The sequence below is a fragment of the Engystomops pustulosus genome, chromosome 9, assembly GCF_040894005.1.
Source record: "Engystomops pustulosus chromosome 9, aEngPut4.maternal, whole genome shotgun sequence".
Lineage (NCBI taxonomy): Eukaryota > Metazoa > Chordata > Amphibia > Anura > Leptodactylidae > Engystomops > Engystomops pustulosus.
This window is the reverse complement of record NC_092419.1, coordinates 67085668-67102116: the sequence shown is the minus strand read 5'-3', so window position 1 is coordinate 67102116 and position 16449 is coordinate 67085668. Positions and strand designations below refer to the sequence as shown.

The 16449-nt window shown below is 45.8% G+C and overlaps 84 pseudogenes; all 84 read left to right on the top strand.

Annotated features, from left to right (window-relative positions):
• Positions 1-69: 69 nt before the first annotated feature.
• Positions 70-188, top strand: LOC140099667 (5S ribosomal RNA; annotated as a pseudogene).
• Positions 189-258: 70 nt separating this feature from the next.
• On the top strand, positions 259-377 carry LOC140086731 (5S ribosomal RNA; annotated as a pseudogene).
• Positions 378-447: 70 nt separating this feature from the next.
• Positions 448-566, top strand: LOC140098231 (5S ribosomal RNA; annotated as a pseudogene).
• A 70-nt stretch (positions 567-636) lies between these two features.
• Positions 637-755, top strand: LOC140099666 (5S ribosomal RNA; annotated as a pseudogene).
• A 70-nt stretch (positions 756-825) lies between these two features.
• On the top strand, positions 826-944 carry LOC140099664 (5S ribosomal RNA; annotated as a pseudogene).
• A 70-nt stretch (positions 945-1014) lies between these two features.
• On the top strand, positions 1015-1133 carry LOC140086903 (5S ribosomal RNA; annotated as a pseudogene).
• Positions 1134-1203: 70 nt separating this feature from the next.
• LOC140094714 (5S ribosomal RNA) lies at positions 1204-1322 on the top strand (annotated as a pseudogene).
• Positions 1323-1392: 70 nt separating this feature from the next.
• On the top strand, positions 1393-1511 carry LOC140090111 (5S ribosomal RNA; annotated as a pseudogene).
• A 70-nt stretch (positions 1512-1581) lies between these two features.
• Positions 1582-1700, top strand: LOC140099662 (5S ribosomal RNA; annotated as a pseudogene).
• Positions 1701-1770: 70 nt separating this feature from the next.
• Positions 1771-1889, top strand: LOC140098034 (5S ribosomal RNA; annotated as a pseudogene).
• A 70-nt stretch (positions 1890-1959) lies between these two features.
• On the top strand, positions 1960-2078 carry LOC140095696 (5S ribosomal RNA; annotated as a pseudogene).
• Positions 2079-2148: 70 nt separating this feature from the next.
• On the top strand, positions 2149-2267 carry LOC140089006 (5S ribosomal RNA; annotated as a pseudogene).
• Positions 2268-2337: 70 nt separating this feature from the next.
• LOC140099661 (5S ribosomal RNA) lies at positions 2338-2456 on the top strand (annotated as a pseudogene).
• A 70-nt stretch (positions 2457-2526) lies between these two features.
• On the top strand, positions 2527-2645 carry LOC140097313 (5S ribosomal RNA; annotated as a pseudogene).
• Positions 2646-2904: 259 nt separating this feature from the next.
• On the top strand, positions 2905-3023 carry LOC140081683 (5S ribosomal RNA; annotated as a pseudogene).
• A 70-nt stretch (positions 3024-3093) lies between these two features.
• On the top strand, positions 3094-3212 carry LOC140094681 (5S ribosomal RNA; annotated as a pseudogene).
• Positions 3213-3282: 70 nt separating this feature from the next.
• On the top strand, positions 3283-3401 carry LOC140090196 (5S ribosomal RNA; annotated as a pseudogene).
• A 70-nt stretch (positions 3402-3471) lies between these two features.
• On the top strand, positions 3472-3590 carry LOC140086902 (5S ribosomal RNA; annotated as a pseudogene).
• A 70-nt stretch (positions 3591-3660) lies between these two features.
• On the top strand, positions 3661-3779 carry LOC140084711 (5S ribosomal RNA; annotated as a pseudogene).
• A 70-nt stretch (positions 3780-3849) lies between these two features.
• On the top strand, positions 3850-3968 carry LOC140090110 (5S ribosomal RNA; annotated as a pseudogene).
• Positions 3969-4038: 70 nt separating this feature from the next.
• On the top strand, positions 4039-4157 carry LOC140099660 (5S ribosomal RNA; annotated as a pseudogene).
• Positions 4158-4227: 70 nt separating this feature from the next.
• LOC140098477 (5S ribosomal RNA) lies at positions 4228-4346 on the top strand (annotated as a pseudogene).
• Positions 4347-4416: 70 nt separating this feature from the next.
• On the top strand, positions 4417-4535 carry LOC140090109 (5S ribosomal RNA; annotated as a pseudogene).
• A 70-nt stretch (positions 4536-4605) lies between these two features.
• On the top strand, positions 4606-4724 carry LOC140099659 (5S ribosomal RNA; annotated as a pseudogene).
• Positions 4725-4794: 70 nt separating this feature from the next.
• Positions 4795-4913, top strand: LOC140087410 (5S ribosomal RNA; annotated as a pseudogene).
• Positions 4914-4983: 70 nt separating this feature from the next.
• On the top strand, positions 4984-5102 carry LOC140095695 (5S ribosomal RNA; annotated as a pseudogene).
• Positions 5103-5172: 70 nt separating this feature from the next.
• LOC140089005 (5S ribosomal RNA) lies at positions 5173-5291 on the top strand (annotated as a pseudogene).
• A 70-nt stretch (positions 5292-5361) lies between these two features.
• Positions 5362-5480, top strand: LOC140097312 (5S ribosomal RNA; annotated as a pseudogene).
• A 259-nt stretch (positions 5481-5739) lies between these two features.
• On the top strand, positions 5740-5858 carry LOC140099658 (5S ribosomal RNA; annotated as a pseudogene).
• Positions 5859-5928: 70 nt separating this feature from the next.
• LOC140082163 (5S ribosomal RNA) lies at positions 5929-6047 on the top strand (annotated as a pseudogene).
• Positions 6048-6117: 70 nt separating this feature from the next.
• Positions 6118-6236, top strand: LOC140094680 (5S ribosomal RNA; annotated as a pseudogene).
• A 70-nt stretch (positions 6237-6306) lies between these two features.
• Positions 6307-6425, top strand: LOC140082133 (5S ribosomal RNA; annotated as a pseudogene).
• Positions 6426-6495: 70 nt separating this feature from the next.
• LOC140099657 (5S ribosomal RNA) lies at positions 6496-6614 on the top strand (annotated as a pseudogene).
• A 70-nt stretch (positions 6615-6684) lies between these two features.
• LOC140086901 (5S ribosomal RNA) lies at positions 6685-6803 on the top strand (annotated as a pseudogene).
• Positions 6804-6873: 70 nt separating this feature from the next.
• On the top strand, positions 6874-6992 carry LOC140099656 (5S ribosomal RNA; annotated as a pseudogene).
• Positions 6993-7062: 70 nt separating this feature from the next.
• On the top strand, positions 7063-7181 carry LOC140099655 (5S ribosomal RNA; annotated as a pseudogene).
• A 70-nt stretch (positions 7182-7251) lies between these two features.
• Positions 7252-7370, top strand: LOC140099652 (5S ribosomal RNA; annotated as a pseudogene).
• Positions 7371-7440: 70 nt separating this feature from the next.
• Positions 7441-7559, top strand: LOC140099651 (5S ribosomal RNA; annotated as a pseudogene).
• Positions 7560-7629: 70 nt separating this feature from the next.
• Positions 7630-7748, top strand: LOC140086900 (5S ribosomal RNA; annotated as a pseudogene).
• Positions 7749-7818: 70 nt separating this feature from the next.
• On the top strand, positions 7819-7937 carry LOC140084248 (5S ribosomal RNA; annotated as a pseudogene).
• A 70-nt stretch (positions 7938-8007) lies between these two features.
• Positions 8008-8126, top strand: LOC140090108 (5S ribosomal RNA; annotated as a pseudogene).
• A 70-nt stretch (positions 8127-8196) lies between these two features.
• On the top strand, positions 8197-8315 carry LOC140099649 (5S ribosomal RNA; annotated as a pseudogene).
• A 70-nt stretch (positions 8316-8385) lies between these two features.
• LOC140099648 (5S ribosomal RNA) lies at positions 8386-8504 on the top strand (annotated as a pseudogene).
• A 70-nt stretch (positions 8505-8574) lies between these two features.
• LOC140084247 (5S ribosomal RNA) lies at positions 8575-8693 on the top strand (annotated as a pseudogene).
• A 70-nt stretch (positions 8694-8763) lies between these two features.
• On the top strand, positions 8764-8882 carry LOC140090107 (5S ribosomal RNA; annotated as a pseudogene).
• Positions 8883-8952: 70 nt separating this feature from the next.
• LOC140099647 (5S ribosomal RNA) lies at positions 8953-9071 on the top strand (annotated as a pseudogene).
• Positions 9072-9141: 70 nt separating this feature from the next.
• Positions 9142-9260, top strand: LOC140099646 (5S ribosomal RNA; annotated as a pseudogene).
• Positions 9261-9330: 70 nt separating this feature from the next.
• LOC140099645 (5S ribosomal RNA) lies at positions 9331-9449 on the top strand (annotated as a pseudogene).
• Positions 9450-9519: 70 nt separating this feature from the next.
• Positions 9520-9638, top strand: LOC140099644 (5S ribosomal RNA; annotated as a pseudogene).
• A 70-nt stretch (positions 9639-9708) lies between these two features.
• Positions 9709-9827, top strand: LOC140097484 (5S ribosomal RNA; annotated as a pseudogene).
• A 70-nt stretch (positions 9828-9897) lies between these two features.
• Positions 9898-10016, top strand: LOC140084819 (5S ribosomal RNA; annotated as a pseudogene).
• Positions 10017-10086: 70 nt separating this feature from the next.
• LOC140090106 (5S ribosomal RNA) lies at positions 10087-10205 on the top strand (annotated as a pseudogene).
• A 70-nt stretch (positions 10206-10275) lies between these two features.
• On the top strand, positions 10276-10394 carry LOC140085861 (5S ribosomal RNA; annotated as a pseudogene).
• A 70-nt stretch (positions 10395-10464) lies between these two features.
• Positions 10465-10583, top strand: LOC140089004 (5S ribosomal RNA; annotated as a pseudogene).
• A 70-nt stretch (positions 10584-10653) lies between these two features.
• Positions 10654-10772, top strand: LOC140097311 (5S ribosomal RNA; annotated as a pseudogene).
• Positions 10773-11031: 259 nt separating this feature from the next.
• Positions 11032-11150, top strand: LOC140099643 (5S ribosomal RNA; annotated as a pseudogene).
• A 70-nt stretch (positions 11151-11220) lies between these two features.
• LOC140082162 (5S ribosomal RNA) lies at positions 11221-11339 on the top strand (annotated as a pseudogene).
• Positions 11340-11409: 70 nt separating this feature from the next.
• On the top strand, positions 11410-11528 carry LOC140084246 (5S ribosomal RNA; annotated as a pseudogene).
• Positions 11529-11598: 70 nt separating this feature from the next.
• Positions 11599-11717, top strand: LOC140090105 (5S ribosomal RNA; annotated as a pseudogene).
• Positions 11718-11787: 70 nt separating this feature from the next.
• LOC140091591 (5S ribosomal RNA) lies at positions 11788-11906 on the top strand (annotated as a pseudogene).
• A 70-nt stretch (positions 11907-11976) lies between these two features.
• Positions 11977-12095, top strand: LOC140092341 (5S ribosomal RNA; annotated as a pseudogene).
• A 70-nt stretch (positions 12096-12165) lies between these two features.
• LOC140080468 (5S ribosomal RNA) lies at positions 12166-12284 on the top strand (annotated as a pseudogene).
• Positions 12285-12354: 70 nt separating this feature from the next.
• LOC140080467 (5S ribosomal RNA) lies at positions 12355-12473 on the top strand (annotated as a pseudogene).
• A 70-nt stretch (positions 12474-12543) lies between these two features.
• On the top strand, positions 12544-12662 carry LOC140086899 (5S ribosomal RNA; annotated as a pseudogene).
• Positions 12663-12732: 70 nt separating this feature from the next.
• LOC140095017 (5S ribosomal RNA) lies at positions 12733-12851 on the top strand (annotated as a pseudogene).
• A 70-nt stretch (positions 12852-12921) lies between these two features.
• Positions 12922-13040, top strand: LOC140078531 (5S ribosomal RNA; annotated as a pseudogene).
• A 70-nt stretch (positions 13041-13110) lies between these two features.
• On the top strand, positions 13111-13229 carry LOC140094679 (5S ribosomal RNA; annotated as a pseudogene).
• Positions 13230-13299: 70 nt separating this feature from the next.
• LOC140099641 (5S ribosomal RNA) lies at positions 13300-13418 on the top strand (annotated as a pseudogene).
• A 70-nt stretch (positions 13419-13488) lies between these two features.
• LOC140086898 (5S ribosomal RNA) lies at positions 13489-13607 on the top strand (annotated as a pseudogene).
• A 70-nt stretch (positions 13608-13677) lies between these two features.
• Positions 13678-13796, top strand: LOC140084245 (5S ribosomal RNA; annotated as a pseudogene).
• Positions 13797-13866: 70 nt separating this feature from the next.
• On the top strand, positions 13867-13985 carry LOC140095217 (5S ribosomal RNA; annotated as a pseudogene).
• A 70-nt stretch (positions 13986-14055) lies between these two features.
• LOC140099640 (5S ribosomal RNA) lies at positions 14056-14174 on the top strand (annotated as a pseudogene).
• Positions 14175-14244: 70 nt separating this feature from the next.
• Positions 14245-14363, top strand: LOC140091705 (5S ribosomal RNA; annotated as a pseudogene).
• A 70-nt stretch (positions 14364-14433) lies between these two features.
• On the top strand, positions 14434-14552 carry LOC140099639 (5S ribosomal RNA; annotated as a pseudogene).
• Positions 14553-14622: 70 nt separating this feature from the next.
• LOC140099637 (5S ribosomal RNA) lies at positions 14623-14741 on the top strand (annotated as a pseudogene).
• A 70-nt stretch (positions 14742-14811) lies between these two features.
• On the top strand, positions 14812-14930 carry LOC140095232 (5S ribosomal RNA; annotated as a pseudogene).
• A 70-nt stretch (positions 14931-15000) lies between these two features.
• On the top strand, positions 15001-15119 carry LOC140090103 (5S ribosomal RNA; annotated as a pseudogene).
• A 70-nt stretch (positions 15120-15189) lies between these two features.
• LOC140085040 (5S ribosomal RNA) lies at positions 15190-15308 on the top strand (annotated as a pseudogene).
• A 70-nt stretch (positions 15309-15378) lies between these two features.
• LOC140086897 (5S ribosomal RNA) lies at positions 15379-15497 on the top strand (annotated as a pseudogene).
• Positions 15498-15567: 70 nt separating this feature from the next.
• On the top strand, positions 15568-15686 carry LOC140086895 (5S ribosomal RNA; annotated as a pseudogene).
• A 70-nt stretch (positions 15687-15756) lies between these two features.
• Positions 15757-15875, top strand: LOC140084244 (5S ribosomal RNA; annotated as a pseudogene).
• Positions 15876-15945: 70 nt separating this feature from the next.
• Positions 15946-16064, top strand: LOC140099636 (5S ribosomal RNA; annotated as a pseudogene).
• A 70-nt stretch (positions 16065-16134) lies between these two features.
• Positions 16135-16253, top strand: LOC140099635 (5S ribosomal RNA; annotated as a pseudogene).
• Positions 16254-16323: 70 nt separating this feature from the next.
• On the top strand, positions 16324-16442 carry LOC140086894 (5S ribosomal RNA; annotated as a pseudogene).
• Positions 16443-16449: the final 7 nt, after the last annotated feature.

The window sequence follows — 16449 nt, the reverse complement described above, 5'->3', positions numbered from 1 at the left end:
TTTTGAACCTGAAAATTGTTAGTTTCTCATTCAAAGATGGTAAAAGAAGGTTCAAATTGAACAGCTGCTGTCAACGGCCATTCTAAGCTGAATGTGCCTGCTCTCGTCAGATCGCAGCAGCAATGCAGCTTAAGGCTTGGCAAGTACCAGCATGGGAGACTGGCTGGGAATCCCAAGTTCCGTTGACCTTTTTGAACCTGAAAATTGTTAGTTTCTCATTCAAAGATGGTAAAAGAAGGTTCAAATTGAACAGCTGCTGTCAACGGCCATTCTAAGCTGAATGTGCCTGCTCTCGTCAGATCGCAGCAGCAATGCAGCTTAAGGCTTGGCAAGTACCAGCATGGGAGACTAGCTGGGAATCCCAAGTTCCATTGACCTTTTTGAACCTGAAAATTGTGTTAGTTTCTCTATGAGATAGTAAAAGAAGGTTCAAACTGAACAGCTGCTGTCAACGGCCATTCTAAGCTGAATGTGCCTGCTATCGTCAGATCGCAGCAGCAATGCAGCTTAAGGCTTGGCAAGTACCAGCATTGGAGACTGGCTGGGAATCCCAAGTTCCGTTGACCTTTTTGAACCTGAAAATTGTGTTAGTTTCTCTATGAGATAGTAAAAGAAGGTTCAAATTAAACAGCTGCTGTCAACGGCCATTCTAAGCTGAATGTGCCTGCTCTCGTCAGATCGCAGCAGCAATGCAGCTTAAGGCTTGGCAAGTACCAGCATGGGAGACTGGCTGGGAATCCCAAGTTCCGTTGACCTTTTTGCACCTGAAAATTGTAAGTTTCTCTGTCAAAGATGGTAAAAGAAGGTTCAAATTGAACAGCTGCTGTCAACGGCCATTCTAAGCTGAATGTGCCTGCTCTCGTCAGATCGCAGCAGCAATGCAGCTTAAGGCTTGGCAAGTACCAGCATGGGAGACTGGCTGGGAATCCCAAGTTCCGTTGACCTTTTTGAACCTGAAAATTGTGTTAGTTTCTCTATGAGATAGTAAAAGAAGGTTCAAACTGAACAGCTGCTGTCAACGGCCATTCTAAGCTGAATGTGCCTGCTCTCGTCAGATTGCAGCAGCAATGCAGCTTAAGGCTTGGCAAGTACCAGCATGGGAGACTGGCTGGGAATCCCAAGTTCCGTTGACCTTTTTGAACCTGAAAATTGTGTTAGTTTCTCTATGAGATAGTAAAAGAAGGTTCAAACTGAACAGCTGCTGTCAACGGCCATTCTAAGCTGAATGTTCCTGCTCTTGTCAGATCGCAGCATCAATGCAGCTTAAGGCTTGGCAAGTACCAGCATGGGAGACTGGCTGGGAATCCCAAGTTCCGTTGACCTTTTTGAACCTGAAAATTGTGTTAGTTTCTCTATGAGATAGTAAAAGAAGGTTCAAATTGAACAGCTGCTGTCAACAGCCATTCTAAGCTGAATGTGCCTGCTCTCGTCAGATCGCAGCAGCAATGCAGCTTAAGGCTTGGCAAGTACCAGCATGGGAGACTGGCTGGGAATCCCAAGTTCCGTTGACCTTTTTGAACCTGAAAATTGTGTTAGTTTCTCTATGAGATATTAAAAGAAGGTTCAAATTGAACAGCTGCTGTCAACGGCCATTCTAAGCTGAATGTGCCTGCTCTCGTCAGATCGCAGCAGCAATGCAGCTTAAGGCTTGGCAAGTACCAGCATGGGAGACTGGCTGGGAATCCCAAGTTCCGTTGACCTTTTTGAACCTGAAAATTGTTAGTTTCTCTGTCAAAGATGGTAAAAGAAGGTTCAAATTGAACAGCTGCTGTCAACGGCCATTCTAAGCTGAATGTGCCTGCTCTCGTCAGATCGCAGCAGCAATGCAGCTTAAGGCTTGGCAAGTAACAGCATGGGAGACTGGCTTGGAATCCCAAGTTCTGTTGACCTTTTTGAACCTGAAAATTGTGTTAGTTTCTCTATGAGATAGTAAAAGAAGGTTCAAACTGAACAGCTGCTGTCAACGGCCATTCTAAGCTGAATGTGCCTGCTATCGTCAGATCGCAGCAGCAATGCAGCTTAAGGCTTGGCAAGTACCAGCATGGGAGACTGGCTGGGAATCCCAAGTTCTGTTGACCTTTTTGAACCTGAAAATTGTGTTAGTTTCTCTATGAGATAGTAAAAGAAGGTTCAAATTGAACAGCTGCTGTCAACGGCCATTCTAAGCTGAATGTGCCTGCTCTTGTCAGATCGCAGCAGCAATGCAGCTTAAGGCTTGGCAAGTACCAGCATGGGAGACTGGCTGGGAATCCCAAGTTCCGTTGACCTTTTTGAACCTGAAAATTGTAAGTTTCTCTGTCAAAGATGGTAAAAGAAGGTTCAAATTGAACAGCTGCTGTCAACGGCCATTCTAAGCTGAATGTGCCTGCTCTCGTCAGATCGCAGCAGCAATGCAGCTTAAGGCTTGGCAAGTACCAGCATGGGAGACTGGCTGGGAATCCCAAGTTCCGTTGACCTTTTTGAACCTGAAAATTGTGTTAGTTTCTCTATGAGATAGTAAAAGAAGGTTCAAACTGAACAGCTGCTGTCAACGGCCATTCTAAGCTGAATGTGCCTGCTCTCGTCAGATCGCAGCAGCAATGCAGCTTAAGGCTTGGCAAGTACCAGCATGGGAGACTGGCTAGGAATCCCAATTTCCGTTGACCTTTTTGAACCTGAAAATTGTGTTAGTTTCTCTATGAGATAGTAAAAGAAGGTTCAAACTGAAGAGCTGCTGTCAACGGCCATTCTAAGCTGAATGTGCCTGCTCTCGTCAGATTGCAGCAGCAATGCAGCTTAAGGCTTGGCAAGTACCAGCATGTGAGCCTGGCTGGGAATCCAAAGTTCCGTTGACCTTTTTGAACCTGAAAATTGTGTTAGTTTCTCTATGAGATAGTAAAAGAAGGTTCAAATTGAACAGCTGCTGTCAACGGCCATTCTTAGCTGAATGTGCCTGCTCTCGTCAGATCGCAGCAGCAATGCAGCTTAAGGCTTGGCAAGTACCAGCATGGGAGACTGGCTGGGAATCCCAAGTTCCGTTGACCTTTTTGAACCTGAAAATTGTTAGTTTCTCTGTCAAAGATGGTAAAAGAAGGTTCAAACTGAACAGCTGCTGTCAACGGCCATTCTAAGCTGAATGTGCCTGCTATCGTCAGATCGCAGCAGCAATGCAGCTTAAGGCTTGGCAAGTACCAGCATGGGAGACTGGCTGGGAATCCCAAGTTCCGTTGACCTTTTTGAACCTGAAAATTGTGTTAGTTTCTCTATGAGATAGTAAAAGAAGGTTCAAACTGAACAGCTGCTGTCAACGGCCATTCTAAGCTGAATGTGCCTGCTCTCGTCAGATCGCAGCAGCAATGCAGCTTAAGGTTTGGCAAGTACCAGCATGGGAGACTGGCTGGGAATCCCAAGTTCCGTTGACATTTTTGAACCTGAAAATTGTAAGTTTCTCTGTCAAAGATGGTAAAAGAAGGTTCAAATTGAACAGCTGCTGTCAACGGCCATTCTAAGCTGAATGTGCCTGCTCTCGTCAGATTGCAGCAGCAATGCAGCTTAAGGCTTGGCAAGTACCAGCATGGGAGACTGGCTGGGAATCCCAAGTTCCGTTGACCTTTTTGAACCTGAAAATTGTGTTAGTTTCTCTATGAGATAGTAAAAGAAGGTTCAAACTGAACAGCTGCTGTCAACGGCCATTCTAAGCTGAATGTTCCTGCTCTCGTCAGATCGCAGCATCAATGCAGCTTAAGGCTTGGCAAGTACCAGCATGGGAGACTGGCTGGGAATCCCAAGTTCCGTTGACCTTTTTGAACCTGAAAATTGTGTTAGTTTCTCTATGAGATAGTAAAAGAAGGTTCAAATTGAACAGCTGCTGTCAACAGCCATTCTAAGCTGAATGTGCCTGCTCTCGTCAGATCGCAGCAGCAATGCAGCTTAAGGCTTGGCAAGTACCAGCATGGGAGACTGGCTGGGAATCCCAAGTTCCGTTGACCTTTTTGAACCTGAAAATTGTGTTAGTTTCTCTATGAGATAGTAAAAGAAGGTTCAAATTGAACAGCTGCTGTCAACGGCCATTCTAAGCTGAATGTGCCTGCTCTCGTCAGATCGCAGCAGCAATGCAGCTTAAGGCTTGGCAAGTACCAGCATGGGAGACTGGCTGGGAATCCCAAGTTCCGTTGACCTTTTTGAACCTGAAAATTGTTAGTTTCTCTGTCAAAGATGGTAAAAGAAGGTTCAAATTGAACAGCTGCTTTCAACGGCCATTCTAAGCTGAATGTTCCTGCTCTTGTCAGATCGCAGCATCAATGCAGCTTAAGGCTTGGCAAGTACCAGCATGGGAGACTGGCTGGGAATCCCAAGTTCCGTTGACCTTTTTGAACCTGAAAATTGTGTTACTTTCTCTATGAGATAGTAAAAGAAGGTTCAAATTGAACAGCTGCTGTCAACAGCCATTCTAAGCTGAATGTGCCTGCTCTCGTCAGATCGCAGCAGCAATGCAGCTTAAGGCTTGGCAAGTACCAGCATGGGAGACTGGCTGGGAATCCCAAGTTCCGTTGACCTTTTTGAACCTGAAAATTGTGTTAGTTTCTCTATGAGATAGTAAAAGAAGGTTCAAATTGAACAGCTGCTGTCAACGGCCATTCTAAGCTGAATGTGCCTGCTCTCGTCAGATCGCAGCAGCAATGCAGCTTAAGGCTTGGCAAGTACCAGCATGGGAGACTGGCTGGGAATCCCAAGTTCCGTTGACCTTTTTGAACCTGAAAATTGTTAGTTTCTCTGTCAAAGATGGTAAAAGAAGGTTCAAATTGAACAGCTGCTGTCAACGGCCATTCTAAGCTGAATGTGCCTGCTCTCGTCAGATCGCAGCAGCAATGCAGCTTAAGGCTTGGCAAGTACCAGCATGGGAGACTGGCTTGGAATCCCAAGTTCTGTTGACCTTTGTGAACCTGAAAATTGTGTTAGTTTCTCTATGAGATAGTAAAAGAAGGTTCAAACTGAACAGCTGCTGTCAACGGCCATTCTAAGCTGAATGTGCCTGCTATCGTCAGATCGCAGCAGCAATGCAGCTTAAGGCTTGGCAAGTACCAGCATGGGAGACTGGCTGGGAATCCCAAGTTCTGTTGACCTTTTTGAACCTGAAAATTGTGTTAGTTTCTCTATGAGATAGTAAAAGAAGGTTCAAATTGAACAGCTGCTGTCAACGGCCATTCTAAGCTGAATGTGCCTGCTCTTGTCAGATCGCAGCAGCAATGCAGCTTAAGGCTTGGCAAGTACCAGCATGGGAGACTGGCTGGGAATCCCAAGTTCCGTTGACCTTTTTGAACCTGAAAATTGTAAGTTTCTCTGTCAAAGATGGTAAAAGAAGGTTCAAATTGAACAGCTGCTGTCAACGGCCATTCTAAGCTGAATGTGCCTGCTCTCGTCAGATCGCAGCAGCAATGCAGCTTAAGGCTTGGCAAGTACCAGCATGGGAGACTGGCTAGGAATCCCAATTTCCGTTGACCTTTTTGAACCTGAAAATTGTGTTAGTTTCTCTATGAGATAGTAAAAGAAGGTTCAAACTGAAGAGCTGCTGTCAACGGCCATTCTAAGCTGAATGTGCCTGCTCTTGTCAGATTGCAGCAGCAATGCAGCTTAAGGCTTGGCAAGTACCAGCATGGGAGCCTGGCTGGGAATCCAAAGTTCCGTTGACCTTTTTGAACCTGAAAATTGTGTTAGTTTCTCTATGAGATAGTAAAAGAAGGTTCAAATTGAACAGCTGCTGTCAACGGCCATTCTAAGCTGAATGTGCCTGCTCTCGTCAGATCGCAGCAGCAATGCAGCTTAAGGCTTGGCAAGTACCAGCATGGGAGACTGGCTGGGAATCCCAAGTTCCGTTGACCTTTTTGAACCTGAAAATTGTTAGTTTCTCTGTCAAAGATGGTAAAAGAAGGTTCAAATTGAACAGCTGTTGTCAACGGCCATTCTAAGCTGAATGTGCCTGCTCTCGTCAGATCGCAGCAGCAATGCAGCTTAAGGCTTGGCAAGTACCAGCTTGGGAGACTAGCTGGGAATCCCAAGTTCCGTTGACCTTTTTGAACCTGAAAATTGTGTTAGTTTCTCTATGAGATAGTAAAAGAAGGTTCAAACTGAACAGCTGCTGTCAACGGCCATTCTAAGCTGAATGTGCCTGCTATCGTCAGATCGCAGCAGCAATGCAGCTTAAGGCTTGGCAAGTACCAGCATGGGAGACTGGCTGGGAATCCCAAGTTCCGTTGACCTTTTTGAACCTGAAAATTGTGTTAGTTTCTCTATGAGATAGTAAAAGAAGGTTCAAATTGAACAGCTGCTGTCAACGGCCATTCTAAGCTGAATGTGCCTGCTCTCGTCAGATCGCAGCAGCAATGCAGCTTAAGGCTTGGCAAGTACCAGCATGGGAGACTGGCTGGGAATCCCAAGTTCCGTTGACATTTTTGAACCTGAAAATTGTAAGTTTCTCTGTCAAAGATGGTAAAAGAAGGTTCAAATTGAACAGCTGCTGTCAACGGCCATTCTAAGCTGAATGTGCCTGCTCTCGTCAGATCGCAGCAGCAATGCAGCTTAAGGCTTGGCAAGTACCAGCATGGGAGACTGGCTGGGAATCCCAAGTTCCGTTGACCTTTTTGAACCTGAAAATTGTAAGTTTCTCTTTTAAAGATGGTAAAAGAAGGTTCAAATTGAACAGCTGCTGTCAACGGCCATTCTAAGCTGAATGTGCCTGCTCTCGTCAGATTGCAGCAGCAATGCAGCTTAAGGCTTGGCAAGTACCAGCATGGGAGACTGGCTGGGAATCCCAAGTTCCGTTGACCTTTTTGAACCTGAAAATTGTGTTAGTTTCTCTATGAGATAGTAAAAGAAGGTTCAAATTGAACAGCTGCTGTCAACGGCCATTCTAAGCTGAATGTGCCTGCTCTCGTCAGATCGCAGCAGCAATGCAGCTTAAGGCTTGGCAAGTACCAGCATGGGAGACTGGCTGGGAATCCCAAGTTCCGTTGACCTTTTTGAACCTGAAAATTGTTAGTTTCTCTGTCAAAGATGGTAAAAGAAGGTTCAAATTGAACAGCTGCTGTCAACGGCCATTCTAAGCTGAATGTGCCTGCTCTCGTCAGATCGCAGCAGCAATGCAGCTTAAGGCTTGGCAAGTACCAGCATGGGAGACTGGCTGGGAATCCCAAGTTCCGTTGACCTTTTTGAACCTGAAAATTGTGTTAGTTTCTCTATGAGATAGTAAAAGAAGGTTCAAACTGAACAGCTGCTGTCAACGGCCATTCTAAGCTGAATGTGCCTGCTCTCGTCAGATCGCAGCAGCAATGCAGCTTAAGGCTTGGCAAGTACCAGCATGGGAGACTGGCTGGGAATCCCAAGTTCCGTTGACCTTTTTGAACCTGAAAATTGTGTTAGTTTCTCTATGAGATAGTAAAAGAAGGTTCAAATTGAACAGCTGCTGTCAACGGCCATTCTAAGCTGAATGTGCCTGCTCTCGTCAGATCGCAGCAGCAATGCAGCTTAAGGCTTGGCAAGTACCAGCATGGGAGACTGGCTGGGAATCCCAAGTTCCGTTGACCTTTTTGAACCTGAAAATTGTGTTAGTTTCTCTATGAGATAGTAAAAGAAGGTTCAAATTGAACAGCTGCTGTCAACGGCCATTCTAAGCTGAATGTGCCTGCTCTCGTCAGATTGCAGCAGCAATGCAGCTTAAGGCTTGGCAAGTACCAGCATGGGAGACTGGCTGGGAATCCCAAGTTCCGTTGACCTTTTTGAACCTGAAAATTGTGTTAGTTTCTCTATGAGATAGTAAAAGAAGGTTCAAACTGAACAGCTGCTGTCAACGGCCATTCTAAGCTGAATGTGCCTGCTCTCGTCAGATCGCAGCATCAATGCAGCTTAAGGCTTGGCAAGTACCAGCATGGGAGACTGGCTGGGAATCCCAAGTTCCGTTGACCTTTTTGAACCTGAAAATTGTGTTAGTTTCTCTATGAGATAGTAAAAGAAGGTTCAAATTGAACAGCTGCTGTCAACAGCCATTCTAAGCTGAATGTGCCTGCTCTCGTCAGATCGCAGCAGCAATGCAGCTTAAGGCTTGGCAAGTACCAGCATGGGAGACTGGCTGGGAATCCCAAGTTCCGTTGACCTTTTTGAACCTGAAAATTGTGTTAGTTTCTCTATGAGATAGTAAAAGAAGGTTCAAATTGAACAGCTGCTGTCAACGGCCATTCTAAGCTGAATGTGCCTGCTCTCGTCAGATCGCAGCAGCAATGCAGCTTAAGGCTTGGCAAGTACCAGCATGGGAGACTGGCTGGGAATCCCAAGTTCCGTTGACCTTTTTGAACCTGAAAATTGTTAGTTTCTCTGTCAAAGATGGTAAAAGAAGGTTCAAATTGAACAGCTGCTGTCAACGGCCATTCTAAGCTGAATGTGCCTGCTCTCGTCAGATCGCAGCAGCAATGCAGCTTAAGGCTTGGCAAGTACCAGCATGGGAGACTGGCTGGGAATCCCAAGTTCCGTTGACCTTTTTGAACCTGAAAATTGTGTTAGTTTCTCTATGAGATAGTAAAAGAAGGTTCAAACTGAACAGCTGCTGTCAACGGCCATTCTAAGCTGAATGTGCCTGCTCTCGTCAGATCGCAGCATCAATGCAGCTTAAGGCTTGGCAAGTACCAGCATGGGAGACTGGCTGGGAATCCCAAGTTCCGTTGACCTTTTTGAACCTGAAAATTGTGTTAGTTTCTCTATGAGATAGTAAAAGAAGGTTCAAATTGAACAGCTGCTGTCAACAGCCATTCTAAGCTGAATGTGCCTGCTCTCGTCAGATCGCAGCAGCAATGCAGCTTAAGGCTTGGCAAGTACCAGCATGGGAGACTGGCTGGGAATCCCAAGTTCCGTTGACCTTTTTGAACCTGAAAATTGTGTTAGTTTCTCTATGAGATAGTAAAAGAAGGTTCAAATTGAACAGCTGCTGTCAACGGCCATTCTAAGCTGAATGTGCCTGCTCTCGTCAGATCGCAGCAGCAATGCAGCTTAAGGCTTGGCAAGTACCAGCATGGGAGACTGGCTGGGAATCCCAAGTTCCGTTGACCTTTTTGAACCTGAAAATTGTTAGTTTCTCTGTCAAAGATGGTAAAAGAAGGTTCAAATTGAACAGCTGCTGTCAACGGCCATTCTAAGCTGAATGTGCCTGCTCTCGTCAGATCGCAGCAGCAATGCAGCTTAAGGCTTGGCAAGTACCAGCATGGGAGACTGGCTGGGAATCCCAAGTTCCGTTGACCTTTTTGAACCTGAAAATTGTGTTAGTTTCTCTATGAGATAGTAAAAGAAGGTTCAAATTGAACAGCTGCTGTCAACGGCCATTCTAAGCTGAATGTGCCTGCTCTCGTCAGATCGCAGCAGCAATGCAGCTTAAGGCTTGGCAAGTACCAGCATGGGAGACTGGCTGGGAATCCCAAGTTCCGTTGACCTTTTTGAACCTGAAAATTGTGTTAGTTTCTCTATGAGATAGTAAAAGAAGGTTCAAATTGAACAGCTGCAGTCAACGGCCATTCTAAGCTGAATGTGCCTGCTCTCGTCAGATCGCAGCAGCAATGCAGCTTAAGGCTTGGCAAGTACCAGCATGGGAGACTGGCTGGGAATCCCAAGTTCCGTTGACCTTTTTGAACCTGAAAATTGTGTTAGTTTCTCTATGAGATAGTAAAAGAAGGTTCAAACTGAACAGATGCTGTCATTGGCCATTCTAAGCTGAATGTGCCTGCTCTCGTCAGATTGCAGCAGCAATGCAGCTTAAGGCTTGGCAAGTACCAGCATGGGAGACTGGCTGGGAATCCCAAGTTCCGTTGACCTTTTTGAACCTGAAAATTGTGTTAGTTTCTCTATGAGATAGTAAAAGAAGGTTCAAACTGAACAGCTGCTGTCAACGGCCATTCTAAGCTGAATGTGCCTGCTCTCGTCTGATCGCAGCATCAATGCAGCTTAAGGCTTGGCAAGTACCAGCATGGGAGACTGGCTGGGAATCCCAAGTTCCGTTGACCTTTTTGAACCTGAAAATTGTGTTAGTTTCTCTATGAGATAGTAAAAGAAGGTTCAAATTGAACAGCTGCTGTCAACAGCCATTCTAAGCTGAATGTGCCTGCTCTCGTCAGATCGCAGCAGCAATGCAGCTTAAGGCTTGGCAAGTACCAGCATGGGAGACTGGCTGGGAATCCCAAGTTCCGTTGACCTTTTTGAACCTGAAAATTGTTAGTTTCTCTGTCAAAGATGGTAAAAGAAGGTTCAAATTGAACAGCTGCTGTCAACGGCCAAATTAAGCTGAATGTGCCTGCTCTCGTCAGATCGCAGCAGCAATGCAGCTTAAGGCTTGGCAAGTACCAGCATGGGAGACTGGCTGGGAATCCCAAGTTCCGTTGACCTTTTTGAACCTGAAAATTGTGTTAGTTTCTCTATGAGATAGTAAAAGAAGGTTCAAATTGAACAGCTGCTGTCAACGGCCATTCTAAGCTGAATGTGCCTGCTCTTGTCAGATCGCAGCAGCAATGCAGCTTAAGGCTTGGCAAGTACCAGCATGGGAGACTGGCTGGGAATCCCAAGTTCCGTTGACCTTTTTGAACCTGAAAATTGTAAGTTTCTCTGTCAAAGATGGTAAAAGAAGGTTCAAATTGAACAGCTGCTGTCAACGGCCATTCTAAGCTGAATGTGCCTGCTCTCGTCAGATCGCAGCAGCAATGCAGCTTAAGGCTTGGCAAGTACCAGCATGGGAGACTGGCTAGGAATCCCAATTTCCGTTGACCTTTTTGAACCTGAAAATTGTGTTAGTTTCTCTATGAGATAGTAAAAGAAGGTTCAAACTGAAGAGCTGCTGTCAACGGCCATTCTAAGCTGAATGTGCCTGCTCTTGTCAGATTGCAGCAGCAATGCAGCTTAAGGCTTGGCAAGTACCAGCATGGGAGCCTGGCTGGGAATCCAAAGTTCCGTTGACCTTTTTGAACCTGAAAATTGTGTTAGTTTCTCTATGAGATAGTAAAAGAAGGTTCAAATTGAACAGCTGCTGTCAACGGCCATTCTAAGCTGAATGTGCCTGCTCTCGTCAGATCGCAGCAGCAATGCAGCTTAAGGCTTGGCAAGTACCAGCATGGGAGACTGGCTGGGAATCCCAAGTTCCGTTGACCTTTTTGAACCTGAAAATTGTTAGTTTCTCTGTCAAAGATGGTAAAAGAAGGTTCAAATTGAACAGCTGTTGTCAACGGCCATTCTAAGCTGAATGTGCCTGCTCTCGTCAGATCGCAGCAGCAATGCAGCTTAAGGCTTGGCAAGTACCAGCTTGGGAGACTAGCTGGGAATCCCAAGTTCCGTTGACCTTTTTGAACCTGAAAATTGTGTTAGTTTCTCTATGAGATAGTAAAAGAAGGTTCAAACTGAACAGCTGCTGTCAACGGCCATTCTAAGCTGAATGTGCCTGCTCTCGTCAGATCGCAGCATCAATGCAGCTTAAGGCTTGGCAAGTACCAGCATGGGAGACTGGCTGGGAATCCCAAGTTCCGTTGACCCTTTTGAACCTGAAAATTGTGTTAGTTTCTCTATGAGATAGTAAAAGAAGGTTCAAATTGAACAGCTGCTGTCAACAGCCATTCTAAGCTGAATGTGCCTGCTCTCGTCAGATCGCAGCAGCAATGCAGCTTAAGGCTTGGCAAGTACCAGCATGGGAGACTGGCTGGGAATCCCAAGTTCCGTTGACCTTTTTGAACCTGAAAATTGTGTTAGTTTCTCTATGAGATAGTAAAAGAAGGTTCAAATTGAACAGCTGCTGTCAACGGCCATTCTAAGCTGAATGTGCCTGCTCTCGTCAGATCGCAGCAGCATTGCAGCTTAAGGCTTGGCAAGTACCAGCATGGGAGACTGGCTGGGAATCCCAAGTTCCGTTGACCTTTTTGAACCTGAAAATTGTTAGTTTCTCTGTCAAAGATGGTAAAAGAAGGTTCAAATTGAACAGCTGCTGTCAACGGCCATTCTAAGCTGAATGTGCCTGCTCTCGTCAGATCGCAGCATCAATGCTGCTTAAGGCTTGGCAAGTACCAGCATGGGAGACTGGCTGGGAATCCCAAGTTCCGTTGACCTTTTTGAACCTGAAAATTGTGTTAGTTTCTCTATGAGATAGTAAAAGAAGGTTCAAATTGAACAGCTGCTGTCAACGGCCATTCTAAGCTGAATGTGCCTGCTCTCGTCAGATCGCAGCAGCAATGCAGCTTAAGGCTTGGCAAGTACCAGCATGGGAGACTGGCTGGGAATCCCAAGTTCTGTTGACCTTTTTGAACCTGAAAATTGTAAGTTTCTCTGTCAAAGATGGTAAAAGAAGGTTCAAATTGAACAGCTGCTGTCAACGGCCATTCTAAGCTGAATGTGCCTGCTCTCGTCAGATCGCAGCAGCAATGCAGCTTAAGGCTTGGCAAGTACCAGCATGGGAGACTGGCTGGGAATCCCAAGTTCTGTTGACCTTTTTGAACCTGAAAATTGTGTTAGTTTCTCTATGAGATAGTAAAAGAAGGTTCAAACTGAACAGCTGCTGTCAACGGCCATTCTAAGCTGAATGTGCCTGCTCTCGTCAGATTGCAGCAGCAATGCAGCTTAAGGCTTGGCAAGTACCAGCATGGGAGACTGGCTGGGAATCCCAAGTTCCGTTGACCTTTTTGAACCTGAAAATTGTGTTAGTTTCTCTATGAGATAGTAAAAGAAGGTTCAAATTGAACAGCTGCTGTCAACGGCCATTCTAAGCTGAATGTGCCTTCTCTCGTCAGATCGCAGCAGCAATGCAGCTTAAGGCTTGGCAAGTACCAGCATGGGAGACTGGCTGGGAATCCCAAGTTCCGTTGACCTTTTTGAACCTGAAAATTGTTAGTTTCTCTGTCAAAGATGGTAAAAGAAGGTTCAAATTGAACAGCTGCTGTCAACGGCCATTCTAAGCTGAATGTGCCTGCTCTCGTCAGATCGCAGCAGCAATGCAGCTTAAGGCTTGGCAAGTACCAGCATGGGAGACTAGCTGGGAATCCCAAGTTCTGTTGACCTTTTTGAACCTGAAAATTGTGTTAGTTTCTCTATGAGATAGTAAAAGAAGGTTCAAACTGAACAGCTGCTGTCAACGGCCATTCTAAGCTGAATGTGCCTGCTATCGTCAGATCGCAGCAGCAATGCAGCTTAAGGCTTGGCAAGTACCAGCATGGGAGACTGGCTGGGAATCCCAAGTTCCGTTGACCTTTTTGAACCTGAAAATTGTGTTAGTTTCTCTATGAGATAGTAAAAGAAGGTTCAAACTGAACAGCTGCTGTCAACGGCCATTCTAAGCTGAATGTGCCTGCTCTCGTCAGATCGCAGCAGCAATGCAGCTTAAGGCTTGGCAAGTACCAGCATGGGAGACTGGCTGGGAATCCCAAGTTCCGTTGACCTTTTTGAACCTGAAAATTGTGTTAGTTTCTCTATGAGATAGTAAAAGAAGGTTCAAACTGAACAGCTGCTGTCAACGGCCATTCTAAGCTGAATGTGCCTGCTCTCGTCAGATTGCAGCAGCAATGCAGCTTAAGGCTTGGCAAGTACCAGCATGGGAGACTGGCTGGGAATCCCAAGTTCCGTTGACCTTTTTGAACCTGAAAATTGTGTTCGTTTCTCTATGAGATAGTAAAAGAAGGTTCAAACTGAACAGCTGCTGTCAACGGCCATTCTAAGCTGAATGTGCCTGCTCTCGTCAGATCGCAGCATCAATGCAGCTTAAGGCTTGGCAAGTACCAGCATGGGAGACTGGCTGGGAATCCCAAGTTCCGTTGACCTTTTTGAACCTGAAAATTGTGTTAGTTTCTCTATGAGATAGTAAAAGAAGGTTCAAATTGAACAGCTGCTGTCAACAGCAATTCTAAGCTGAATGTGCCTGCTCTCGTCAGATCGCAGCAGCAATGCAGCTTAAGGCTTGGCAAGTACCAGCATGGGAGACTGGCTGGGAATCCCAAGTTCCGTTGACCTTTTTGAACCTGAAAATTGTGTTAGTTTCTCTATGAGATAGTAAAAGAAGGTTCAAATTGAACAGCTGCTGTCAACGGCCATTCTAAGCTGAATGTGCCTGCTCTCGTCAGATCGCAGCAGCAATGCAGCTTAAGGCTTGGCAAGTACCAGCATGGGAGACTGGCTGGGAATCCCAAGTTCCGTTGACCTTTTTGAACCTGAAAATTGTTAGTTTCTCTGTCAAAGATGGTAAAAGAAGGTTCAAATTGAACAGCTGCTGTCAATGGCCATTCTAAGCTGAATGTGCCTGCTCTCGTCAGATTGCAGCAGCAATGCAGCTTAAGGCTTGGCAAGTACCAGCATGGGAGACTGGCTGGGAATCCCAAGTTCCGTTGACCTTTTTGAACCTGAAAATTGTGTTAGTTTCTCTATGAGATAGTAAAAGAAGGTTCAAATTGAACAGCTGCTGTCAACGGCCATTCTAAGCTGAATGTGCCTGCTCTCGTCAGATCGCAGCAGCAATGCAGCTTAAGGCTTGGCAAGTACCAGCATGGGAGACTGGCTGGGAATCCCAAGTTCCGTTGACCTTTTTGAACCTGAAAATTGTGTTAGTTTCTCTATGAGATAGTAAAAGAAGGTTCAAATTGAACAGCTGCTGTCAACGGCCATTCTAAGCTGAATGTGCCTGCTCTCGTCAGATCGCAGCAGCAATGCAGCTTAAGGCTTGGCAAGTACCAGCATGGGAGACTGGCTGGGAATCCCAAGTTCCGTTGACCTTTTTGAACTTGAAAATTGTGTTAGTTTCTCTATGAGATAGTAAAAGAAGGTTCAAACTGAACAGCTGCTGTCAACGGCCATTCTAAGCTGAATGTGCCTGCTCTCGTCAGATTGCAGCAGCAATGCAGCTTAAGGCTTGGCAAGTATCAGCATGGGAGACTGGCTGGGAATCCCAAGTTCCGTTGACCTTTTTGAACCTGAAAATTGTGTTAGTTTCTCTATGAGATAGTAAAAGAAGGTTCAAATTGAACAGCTGCTGTCAACAGCCATTCTAAGCTGAATGTGCCTGCTCTCGTCAGATCGCAGCAGCAATGCAGCTTAAGGCTTGGCAAGTACCAGCATGGGAGACTGGCTGGGAATCCCAAGTTCCGTTGACCTTTTTGAACCTGAAAATTGTGTTAGTTTCTCTATGAGATAGTAAAAGAAGGTTCAAATTGAACAGCTGCTGCCAACGGCCATTCTAAGCTGAATGTGCCTGCTCTCGTCAGATCGCAGCAGCAATGCAGCTTAAGGCTTGGCAAGTACCAGCATGGGAGACTGGCTGGGAATCCCAAGTTCCGTTGACCTTTTTGAACCTGAAAATTGTTAGTTTCTCTGTCAAAGATGGTAAAAGAAGGTTCAAATTGAACAGCTGCTGTCAACGGCCATTCTAAGCTGAATGTGCCTGCTCTCGTCAGATTGCAGCAGCAATGCAGCTTAAGGCTTGGCAAGTACCAGCATGGGAGACTGGCTGGGAATCCCAAGTTCCGTTGACCTTTTTGAACCTGAAAATTGTGTTAGTTTCTCTATGAGATAGTAAAAGAAGGTTCAAACTGAACAGCTGCTGTCAACGGCCATTCTAAGCTGAATGTGCCTGCTCTCGTCAGATTGCAGCAGCAATGCAGCTTAAGGCTTGGCAAGTACCAGCATGGGAGACTGGCTGGGAATCCCAAGTTCCGTTGACCTTTTTGAACCTGAAAATTGTGTTAGTTTCTCTATGAGATAGTAAAAGAAGGTTCAAACTGAACAGCTGCTGTCAACGGCCATTCTAAGCTGAATGTGCCTGCTCTCGTCAGATCGCAGCATCAATGCAGCTTAAGGCTTGGCAAGTACCAGCATGGGAGACTGGCTGGGAATCCCAAGTTCCGTTGACCTTTTTGAACCTGAAAATTGTGTTAGTTTCTCTATGAGATAGTAAAAGAAGGTTCAAATTGAACAGCTGCTGTCAACGGCCATTCTAAGCTGAATGTGCCTGCTCTCGTCAGATCGCAGCAGCAATGCAGCTTAAGGCTTGGCAAGTACCAGCATGGGAGACTGGCTGGGAATCCCAAGTTCCGTTGACCTTTTTGAACCTGAAAATTGTGTTAGTTTCTCTATGAGATAGTAAAAGAAGGTTCAAACTGAACAGCTGCTGTCAACGGCCATTCTAAGCTGAATGTGCCTGCTCTCGTCAGATCGCAGCAGCAATGCAGCTTAAGGCTTGGCAAGTACCAGCATGGGAGACTGGCTGGGAATCCCAAGTTCCGTTGACCTTTTTGAACCTGAAAATTGTGTTAGTTTCTCAATGAGATAGTAAAAGAAGGTTCAAATTGAACAGCTGCTGTCAACGGCCATTCTAAGCTGAATGTGCCTGCTCTCGTCAGATTGCAGCAGCAATGCAGCTTAAGGCTTGGCAAGTACCAGCATGGGAGACTGGCTGGGAATCCCAAGTTCCGTTGACCTTTTTGA